General features: G+C 47.9%; 1 protein-coding gene across 2 annotated transcripts in view; it reads left to right on the forward strand.

Moving 5' to 3' along the window:
• Positions 1-10033, forward strand: part of LOC105823431 (protein FAM156A/FAM156B-like) — a 24318-nt gene that overhangs the window by 4298 nt on the left and 9987 nt on the right. The window contains exon 1 of one of the 2 annotated variants that reach the window (XM_012660632.1): positions 4594-4691. The exons of the other annotated variant lie outside the window; for it this stretch is intronic. The gene's annotated coding sequence lies outside the window, so the exon portion shown is untranslated. Of the gene's footprint in view, positions 1-4593; positions 4692-10033 lie in introns of those variants that run through there. 2 annotated transcript variants of the gene reach the window in all.

The following is a 10033-nucleotide window of genomic DNA, read 5'->3' on the forward strand; positions in this document are numbered from 1 at the left end:
CACACACACACACACACACACACACACACGTGTGTGTATATGTTTCTGTGTGTGTTGCGAAAAGTAGCAAAGACAACAACCTGAGAGGAGCTGTCTCTATCACAGGGCCAATCAGTTAGTTCTGAGACCGTGTAGCCAGAAAAACTCACCCAAGGTCAGTAGAAGTTAGGTGGGTGGAGAGAGGAGGTAGAGTGGGTAATGTCTGATTGGGAGGTCCTGGTGATTGGCTGTGTTAGGGGTGGTGAGAGCAGTGGGGGAGTGAGAGATGGCGTGAGCAGATGGATACGTGGTGGTGTCTTTCACAGAGTTGCTGACACCGGTGGAGGCACGCTTTTGCAAGTTGTTGGAGAGGATCAACAAATTCAGGTTTGTGCACGTGGAGTGTCAAGTGTCTATGGGACCATCGGACAGAGATATCTAGGTGGCGACTGGGGACTCAGGACCGTCACCAAGGAGAGAGACCGAGCTGAAGATGTGGGTCTGGGAATCACTGGGGGATGGCAGCAGAGCATAGTGGGTAAGATCCAGACTGCCTGGGTTCTAGGCTCCAACACTTATTACACCTGCTACTTTGTGTGGCATCCTTAAGCCCTCTGTGCCTCAGTTTCAACATCTAAACCGTGAGGAGGAGGATGATAATTTGCAATAATCGCTTTTCTCAGCTGTGATGTTTTAGAATAAAATAATCTTCCGTTTTGTAAAATTTAAACAGCTGTTCAAGTGTGAGTTATCCCCCTGGCAAAGGGGGAATCCCTCTTCTTATCTATGTGCTTGAGTATGCATACACGATGCGTTGAGTATTTTAACATAGGTATGTGTTCCTGTTAGAAACGGATGTAAATAACTGAACACCAATTTGTTCTTTGACATGTACTCAAAAAGAGATAACATCGCCAGCCAGTGACACAGAGATGCCCACCCGCTTTCAATCCCGCTACCCGTGACCTCCTGCTGCCTGACCACCACCACCCGCCCCCGCCACAACGCCCAGACTCCCACCACCAGAGGGATGAAGTTTATGACCTATTTCTTTATCGCTCCACTGTTACATCACCTCTGGTGCCCTGGAAACTCTTCTTTTGTCATCAGGGGTCACGTGTCCCTGCAAACAACCAAAACCCGGGGGAGGGCCCCTGCAGTGCTGCCACGCTGTCCTGTCAGGGGTGGGGGATGGGGGGTGTTGGTTTCTGGGGTCTCAATCAGGGAGTAGTGCTCTATTTCACATGAAAAGAAAAAAAATAGAACCTGCTTGTCACACCAAGAAGCTGGTCACCATTTAGGCACTGGACCTTCCTCCTTCAGTCACCCCAGACCTAGAGGGCGGGAATTTAGGAGGCTATTTATCTAACTTGTCCTATCCCTGTAAGGAAAGCTCCACTCTTCCAAGGAGTCCTGCCTTTTCTCAGGAATTGCTTGCCACATCCAATCACCACTCCCTGAGGGATGGCTGCTGGAGGATGCAGCTTCTCTAGGGTCTCAGGAGGACTTCTGCTCTGGGTGGCCTAACGCCTATCTTCTCCAGGGGCAGCTCTTCGTTTTGTGGCCAGAAGCTCTGAGGCACCATTTGGCATCGAGACGGCGTGGAGGTGATCCACAGAGAGAAAGAGGATCTCCTAAACACACAGGCCAGGTGCGAGTTAGTGTTTCCATAATACCATGCACAAATGTAACCTTTATTGCTAACCACAGGTGGGACTTCCTAAGTGGACAATTGTATTCCTCCAGCGTCACAGCTGTCATTTAAAACTCTGTGTATGGGATATTTTGTTTTTTTCTGGTTGGAGGAACAGGATATTTAGACTGTCTCTGGCACTCGGGCGCTAACTGGGCTTGAGTCAGTGTCAGAGATCGTAGTTTCCTTGGCTTCTTGCCACACAACTCGCCACCATCCCACAGAAAAGATAAGAATCATTTAAGTGTTCATGTGCATGGTAGGCAGAATTCTAGAGATAGCTTCCCAAGATTCCCGTCCCTTGGTTATTTCATGGAGCACATATCTAGGTACTGCTGTGAAGGGACTTTTGGCTGGAATTCAGTTGACCTTAAGCTAGGGAGATTATCCCGGATTATCTGAGTGGGCCCAATGTCATCCCATGAGCCCTTAAAACCAGAAGAGGAAGGCAGATGAGAGAGACTCTGAGTGTGAGGGAGAGGGACTCAACCCATTGTTGCTGGAGAAGGCCACAGGGAGAGCACGAGAAGGGATTTGGGCAGCCTCTGGGAGCAAAAACTGGCCCTCAGCTGACAGGCAGCAAGGGAACGGGGACCTCGCTCATAAGGCTGCAAGGAACTGAATTCTGCCAACACCCTTAATGAGCCTGGAAGCAGGTTCTTCCTCAGAGCCTCCAGCAAGGAACGTGGTCCTGCAGACATCTTGGCTTTGGCCTTCTAAGACCCCAAGCAGAGGACCCAGGCAATCCCACCCAGATTTCTGATGTACAGAAACTGTGAGGTAGCAGATGTCTGTCATTTGAAGCCATGAAGTTTGTAGTGAATTGTTATGGCAGCGATGGAAAATCGATTCAATATGGAACCGTACATTTCCCATATTGAAGTAATTTGGAGGATCTAGTTCAGGAATATGTGAGGTGTGATTAGATATGTTTTCTTAAGTGATGTTTTTGGTTTCCTGCGTTAGCTTATACTTCTTTAAACAAGTTTGTCAAGAATATCAGGCAAGCAAAGGACTCCTTGGATAACCAGTTTGTTGGCATGGAGCAGATAGTGGGGGTCATAATTGCACCGCTATTGGAAATTTGGTCATACGACTAATATGTCAAACAATCAAGTGTTCATGACTTTGCTTGGCTCCACCGCTCAGAGTTATTAATGATGGAGAAAGAGAAAATAAGAAAGGATTTCCACGTGGTAATGAGCAGTATTTATTACCAATGCCCAATAACTGGTGCACATGATTGTGGACAATCAAAGAGGTATTATCTCCTGCATGGGAACTTCTGGCCTTTGGTAAAGTCCACTATTGCAGCATGCTGTGAATAGCTTTAGAGAGGAGCAAGGTGTTTCCAGTCGATCACCGCATGTGGATAGGGTTTTTAAGCTGTGTTTGATACTCCGTGTAACCGGCCGGTTAACACTTTGACAGCAGCGATCCACTCACTTTTCATTGACCCACCCTGGGGACAGAGAGCGGATTGAAGCTTAACGTTCAGTTTTAGGCTGTTTCAGGATATACAGGGAGGTAACAAGCCCCTCGATAAAAGAAGAAAGGCCTCACGTAACCAAAAGGTGTCTTTATTATACATAGCAAGTTTGAAGACTGTGAAGGAGTGAGCCAGGATAAGAAGGAAGTAGGGGTGGTGAATGTGAATAAAAATGGATAACCATATCATTATGGGGAGATTGGTAACAGTCACGAAGCAAAGGACTTCGCATTTCAACAGGCGTAGGTTGAAAATGGGTTCCACCACTTGAGTGAGTTGCTGAACCTCTCTGATCCTCAGTTACCTCATCTACAAGTGGGCACGATAACATTATGTAACATAGCAGGCCCTGGGAGAAGTCGTTCCCAACCACCTGGACTACGGAGCCCTCCTCTGCTTTCCACACCTCCCCTGGCTCAGGCCAGCCATGGCTCTCATGGCGACTTCCGTCGTTATCTTCACTACGGCTCCCTGCCCCCCAGACTGTGAGCCCCCTGAGGACTGTTATCCTGCAGGAAACATTCCCCTGTGGGCCACGTGTACCAAAGCACACATCCTGGAGCCGGGCCCTGAGCAGGGGCTGGGGCACGTTTGACGGCGAGCGACGATGACCCGTGCTGCCCACTTGGCGCAGTGTAGCTGTGGTTATGCCGGCACTTTGTTCATTGGAAATAATACAGTCAGCCCTCCGTACCCCAAGTCCCGCCTCCCAGGATTCAGCCAACTTCGGATCCAAAAGATTAGAAATGAAACAATACAAATAATACAAATTTTTAAAAATACAGCACGACTATTTACATAGCATTGACATTGCACTAGGTGTTATAAGTAATCTGGAGACGATGTAAAATATATGGGAGGAAGCGTGTAGGTTGCATTAAAATACTATGCCATTTCATAGCAGGGGGGTGACCATCTGAGGACTTTGGCCTCCCCAGGGGTCCCAGCCAATGCCCCACAGACACCAAGGTACCACGATATTGTAAACGAGTGGATACAGCAAATATCTTGGCTTACTTTTCTGTTAATCCTAAGGATGTTTGTGTCTTTTCCCCCCCACACTGTCCAGAACCATATCGTATCGTACCCATATTGTCCCCTTCGCCGTGTACAGCTACTGTGATAACTGCTATTTCTCCACTGGAAATAACGTAGTGTGAATGAGCAGACACGGCTGATCCTGTGCTGAAATTTTTTCTGTTCATCCAGGGCTGTGAGGAGCATCCTGTCCCCTATGCCGACTCTGTCCACAAGTATCTATTAATAGTATCAGTGCATTCCTTGCTTTTTCCCTTCATGCTATACCTGGGTCAAGATTTTACTTCCTCAGACTAGATGTGCCCTGGGGACGGGGCTGCGTTGGATAACTCACTGAAGGGATCACTGAGTAGAGGGGCCCCCGGGAACACCTGTGGGACGAACGCACCCCGGCCAGTCGGGTTATTTTATTTTGTAGGTGACAGGTGTAGCAGTCGCTCCGGCCCGGATCCGCAGAATCTATGACGTGAACGCAGTGACGGGTGACCTCGGGTGAGTCCACGTGAGCTCTTCTCTCGCAGGAGACTTTCTCCTTGGCTGCCTCTTGCTGCTGTGGCCGCTCCTCCTTGTGGCCCTTCCCCCGTGCCTTCCCTTGCACTCCCACTGCTTTTCCACAGACTGTGTGTCTCTGTCCCACCTGCTGTGAGACCCCAAAGGCAGGGGCCATGTTTCCTTGGTCTGTTCATTTTCCCCTCTCACACTCAAAAGTGGGCATCGCTGGGTGTTTACTGACTTAAATGTTCCTTTGTACTGACGCTGCTAAGAGGAGCGTCCCCTGCATTGTAGACCCGGACGATGCAGGTTATGTGGGTGGGCATAACAGATAGAGAACGCGTGTGCCGGGTGCAGGACAAATGCTTTCGTTAATCTGAGTGGCGTTGGGCGGCTGGGACTCTGACTCCTTATTCCCCGGCATTGCACCAGGCTAGGGGCACAGTTCTCAGCACCCAGCCACCTTGTACGGATCCCAGTCACTTAGCTGTAGGATTTTGCCATTTCTGGAAAAGCGTCAAACTACTATTTAATGGATGTTATTAAATGAAATTAAATGAAATTTGTTTCTTATCCCTAAAATAAATTCATTTTATAAGGGTATTTCACATCATTGTGCAACATTGAAAAATCTATGACTTGTCACTGTTTTAACTGTGAAAATGAGTAGAATGCTGTTCATAGGGGGCCTCACCTGGACATAGCATGATTTGCCTTGTTGGCTATTTTCTTTTTCCTTCCCCACATGAGAACCAGGCTAACGAGGGCAAGCAGATTGTGAGGTTTGTTCTGTGTGGCATTCCCGGCACTGCGAACACAGCCCAGCACCAGAACGTCATAGGAAGTAGTTGCACAATCAGTTCCGTGACCCCAGGACCAGCTCTGGACACCCGAGCCAGCCCCCAGGACTTTCCTGTGTGAAGTCTGTCCCTCAGGATCACTCTGTACCTTAGGCATCCGGTGAGGCGGTGCCAGCAAGGGTGGCTGCATCTGGAGTCGTTTTGTTTCTGGCTGTTTGTGTGATCTTGGGGACATTACTTAACCTCTCAACGCAGGAATGTCCACCTTTGCAACTTGGGAAAATATGGATTCTGCAGGGTCGACATATTAAGTGAGATGTTTATAAAGGGGCCCCAGATTCTCCACCTGAAGTTTGACAGATGTTTGTGAATGTCCACTGGGGTCGAGGCTCTGTGATGGGTGAAGAAGACAAAGTCCCTGGGTACCATCAGCTCCCGGCCTGGTGGGTGGGACAGACAAATAACCATCTGTTGACAACTGAGTGGGGCTGGGGCCGGGACAGGGGAACCGCAGTGGGGTATGGGAGCTCAGAGGAGGGTTCCCCATTCAGGACTCGTCCAGGAGGTCAGCGAAGGCTTCCTGGGGGAAGTGCTGTCTCAGCTGAGTCCCGAAAGGGGAATAAGAGGGGCAAGTCTTGCGAGGAGCCTCCCTGGTCCTGAGCCTCTCATCTGTGACCACCGTGGTCATCCCATTCTGCTTGTTGCAGACCGATTGAGAAACGGGGCTGTGCCCCAGCGCTGGCCCGTGGGAAGGGAAGAAACTGTCTGCTGGGGGGCTCCTGGGATAGTTCCTTGCTCACAGGAATGCTACAGGAATAGAAAGTGCTTTTCTGCACTTGGATGTCGCCCTATCTGGCTGTCAGTCCTGGAGCAAATGTAGCAGAAAACAAAGATCAGAGAGACGGTGCTTGGTGGCAACAGTGGGTCACAGATTATATCGTGCCTAGGCCACCCTTCCTGCTGACTTGCCTTTCTCATTCGGCTCGATGGAGGAGGAATTTTCTCTATACTCACAGACAAAAGCAGACTTCCTGCTACAGGGAGCACTGTGGAATGTTTTTGGAAGGAGCAATATAGTGTAGTGGCTAAGGACACCAGCTGTGATTCTAGACAGGCTTCCTTCCAAGCCAGTTCTGCCGCTTGCAGTCATATCATCTTGAGAAAATTACCCTCCTCACCCGTGAAATGGATTTTTTTATTATTAATACTGACGGTGCCAAACTAAGAGGGGTGTGTTTGTGAGTATGTGATGAGATATGCAAGGGAAGTCTGTAGAACCGATCCCGAGATGTCGCCTCTCATCACAACTACTGGTAAGGCCACGGGGTACTTCGGAGGAAGGCCCTTACGAACTGCATCGCCCACAGAAGAAAAAACATGACAATCTCGTTAGACTTCTCTGGCCAGCCCTAGAGCTTCTTTCATTCTCTGCCCTACTCTTACCAGGTTTTCCCTCATGCACTGAAGACCTCTCCCCAGAATGCTGACTGTTCCCTTGTGGGCTCCCCTTCTGGGAACCATGAATACACGTCATCTTATATTGAGCGGATCCATTCACTTCAGCTCCATTTCTGTCCTCTGGTAGGTCGGTGCCGCTTCTGGTTTGGGGGATGCCCCGGTGCAAGTCACAGAGTGTGTGATTGATTCCTTGCTGTTCTTGTGTGCCATTGGAGGCTCTCCGTGACCTGCTCCCCCCTCGTCTCTCCAGAGTCCTCTCCCTCTGCTTCAGGTCCCAGAGCTTTCACTCACACTGGCTTCCAACATGGACCCTGGCAGTGAACTCTGTCTCCTTAAGCCTCAAACTCCTCATTGGTAAAATGACAATAACTCTACCTACTTTAGAGGGAAACCTACATGAGATGAGGGATGTAAAACACCTAGCTCACATCCCCTGGCATGCGGAAGGCACTAAATACACCTAAGCTGTTTTCTGTCACGCTGGTTTTAATACAAATTACTGGGCATGTGATAATGTGGTTACTTGGAAAATGTTTTTGGATTGGACCACAGAAAGACGTGGCATATTGTGGGTGTATTAGGGTTTTTTTCCAGAGGAAAAGAACCAATAGGATATCTATACATCTATACAACTCTCTCTCCCTCTCTCTATCTATCGGGAGGTTGATTTATTTAAAGGAGCCGGCTCCTGGGATTGGCGTTACTGGCAAGTCCGAAATCCGGAGGGCAGGTCGCGTGGCTGGAAATTCAAGTAAGAGTTGATTCTGCAGTCTCGAGTCTGAAATCTGCAGGCAGGCCAGCATGCTGAAACCTCAGGCAGGGCTTCTATTCGTATGTCACAGTCTTCAGCCAAATTGCTTCTTTCTTGGGAAGCCTCGGTCTTTGCTCTTAACGTCTTCAACTGGTTGGATGAAGCCCACCCCCGTCGTGGAGGGTAATGGGCTTTACTTACAGTCTACAGATTATAAGTGTTAATCACATCCATAAATACCTTCCCTGCAACATCTAGAGTGGTGTTTGACCAAATGACCCGCGCCGTAACCCAGCCGAGTTGACATGTGACATTAACCATCACAGTGGGGAAACCCTGCACCAAGGGACATCCCCTCCCCGTCTGAAGCCCTGGTGACTGCTCTTTCTGGGTTCACTCGCACCCAGCGTCTTTTCCCTCTGTTCAGAAGCTGCGTTTGATGCAGGAAATTTGAGGAAATTTGAGGCCATGATGTATTAAGTGGGTTTGATGTAAGATTGTTATCCCTCGGGGGCGAGTGACTGCTGAAGGAATGACATGGGGTGATGATGAAGGAAGGGAAGTCGCATTACTGCCCCAGCTGCTCCCCTGTCCCCACAGAGGGGACTTCTCCAGGCCTCATTGTCCTTAATGTCTCTGTAAAGGATCATGAGTAGCTTCATGGGTGTGGTTTGAGAAACTCGTGCTGCACCTCGAGATAGGACAGCAAAATATTTCATTTCACAGATTGGATGCAGGGAAAAAGAGAGAAAAGAGTGTTGAAAACACGGGCCAGTTGTGAATTGATGTCTCCAAAGTCTCAATATTTATTCATACAAAAGTGTTTGTGAGGTTTGTTTGTTGTTTTTTTTTTTTTCTTTCTCTGAGGGTTAGCTGCCTGCATGAAGAAATACGATCCTGAGAGAGACCTTGTGACATGTGAAAATTGGTTGGGAGGTAATTGTGTTAAGAAGATCATTTTCCAAATGTTTCACACATGAGTGTTTGTGTAGGCTAGTGATGGCCCAAAGGATGATACTAAACTAACTCCGTGGAAACACGGGCTTCAGTTACTGAAATGTTAAGAGACTCTCTTTCTGGGATGGATGTGTTTGGATGTGCGCACTGTCAGGTCATATGCTTCGAAATATTTCTAATATTGTTCTGTGTTTCCTGCCCTGGTGTGTGCTGGTAGACACGATTCAGTAATAAAAATGTCTCAGTACCAGTATCCTCTGAAGAAAACTAGTGAGTTCTCAGTTTTCAAGTTTGCTAAAAGACCAGAGGCCAGGATGTGAGGTAACGTTTCAATTTAGCATCTAATGTACATTATTTTTAGATTCATCCAAGATGTGTTTATTGGAAGAATGACTGTAGAGAGAGGCCCTTATTCTAGACGCTACCACTGGGAGTTTTGATCTCACCTTTTTCTTGGGAGTATAGTTCTAGGAGCTTTAACACACACGTAGATTCTTGTAACCACCACAACAATTCACAATCTAGAACAGTCCCCAGACTCCACAACACTTATCTGGAGCCACGCCTTTGCAGTTACGCCTTCCTCACCTCTGCTCTCTGGCAGCAAGTGATCTGTGTCCTTCTCTTAGCTATTGTTTTGTGGAGGGTGTCAGCTATGAAACCGTACACTTTCTAGCCTTATGAGGTGGGCTTATTTATGATGCAACATCTCGGATGAATCTCAAATGCTTCTATCGATTGTCTTTTCTATTTTCCTGCTGACCAATATTGCACTGTATGCAATACCAAGTTTGTTTCTCCATTCTTCCATTGAAGGACATTGGTGTTGTCTCTAGTTTGGAGTGATTATGAATAGAGCTGCTTTCAGCATTTATGGGCAGGCTTTTGTGCAAACCTAAGCTTTCGTTTCTCTAGGGTAAAGAACCAGGAGTGGGATTGTTGTGTCCTGTGGTAAATGTCTGTGGAAATTAAAAGAGACCGCCAGACTGCTTCTCAAACTGGCTGTACTGCTAACTTCCCGACCAGCAACGTGTGGGAGTTCTAGTTGCTCCCATGTTGTCTAGCACTTGGTACCGCCAGTATTTTAAACTTGGGCCATTCTAATAGGTGCGATGGGGTATCTCATCTTGGTTTTATTTATTTATTTATTTTTTATTTCAGCACATCATGGGGGTACAGAGGTTTAGGTTATGTATGTTGCCCTTGTTCCCCCTATATATCACCATTGTTCCTTAAAGCTGAATAGTACTCCATGGTATACATATACCACATTTTACTAACCCACTCATGTATTGATGGGCACTTGGGTTGTTTCCACATCTTCGCAATTGTGAATTGTGCTGCTATAAACATTCGGGTGCAGGTGTCTTTTTCAT

Source organism: Propithecus coquereli, unplaced genomic scaffold (genome assembly GCF_000956105.1).
Source record: "Propithecus coquereli isolate 6110/MARCELLA unplaced genomic scaffold, Pcoq_1.0 Scaffold671, whole genome shotgun sequence".
Classification (NCBI taxonomy): Eukaryota; Metazoa; Chordata; class Mammalia; order Primates; family Indriidae; genus Propithecus; species Propithecus coquereli.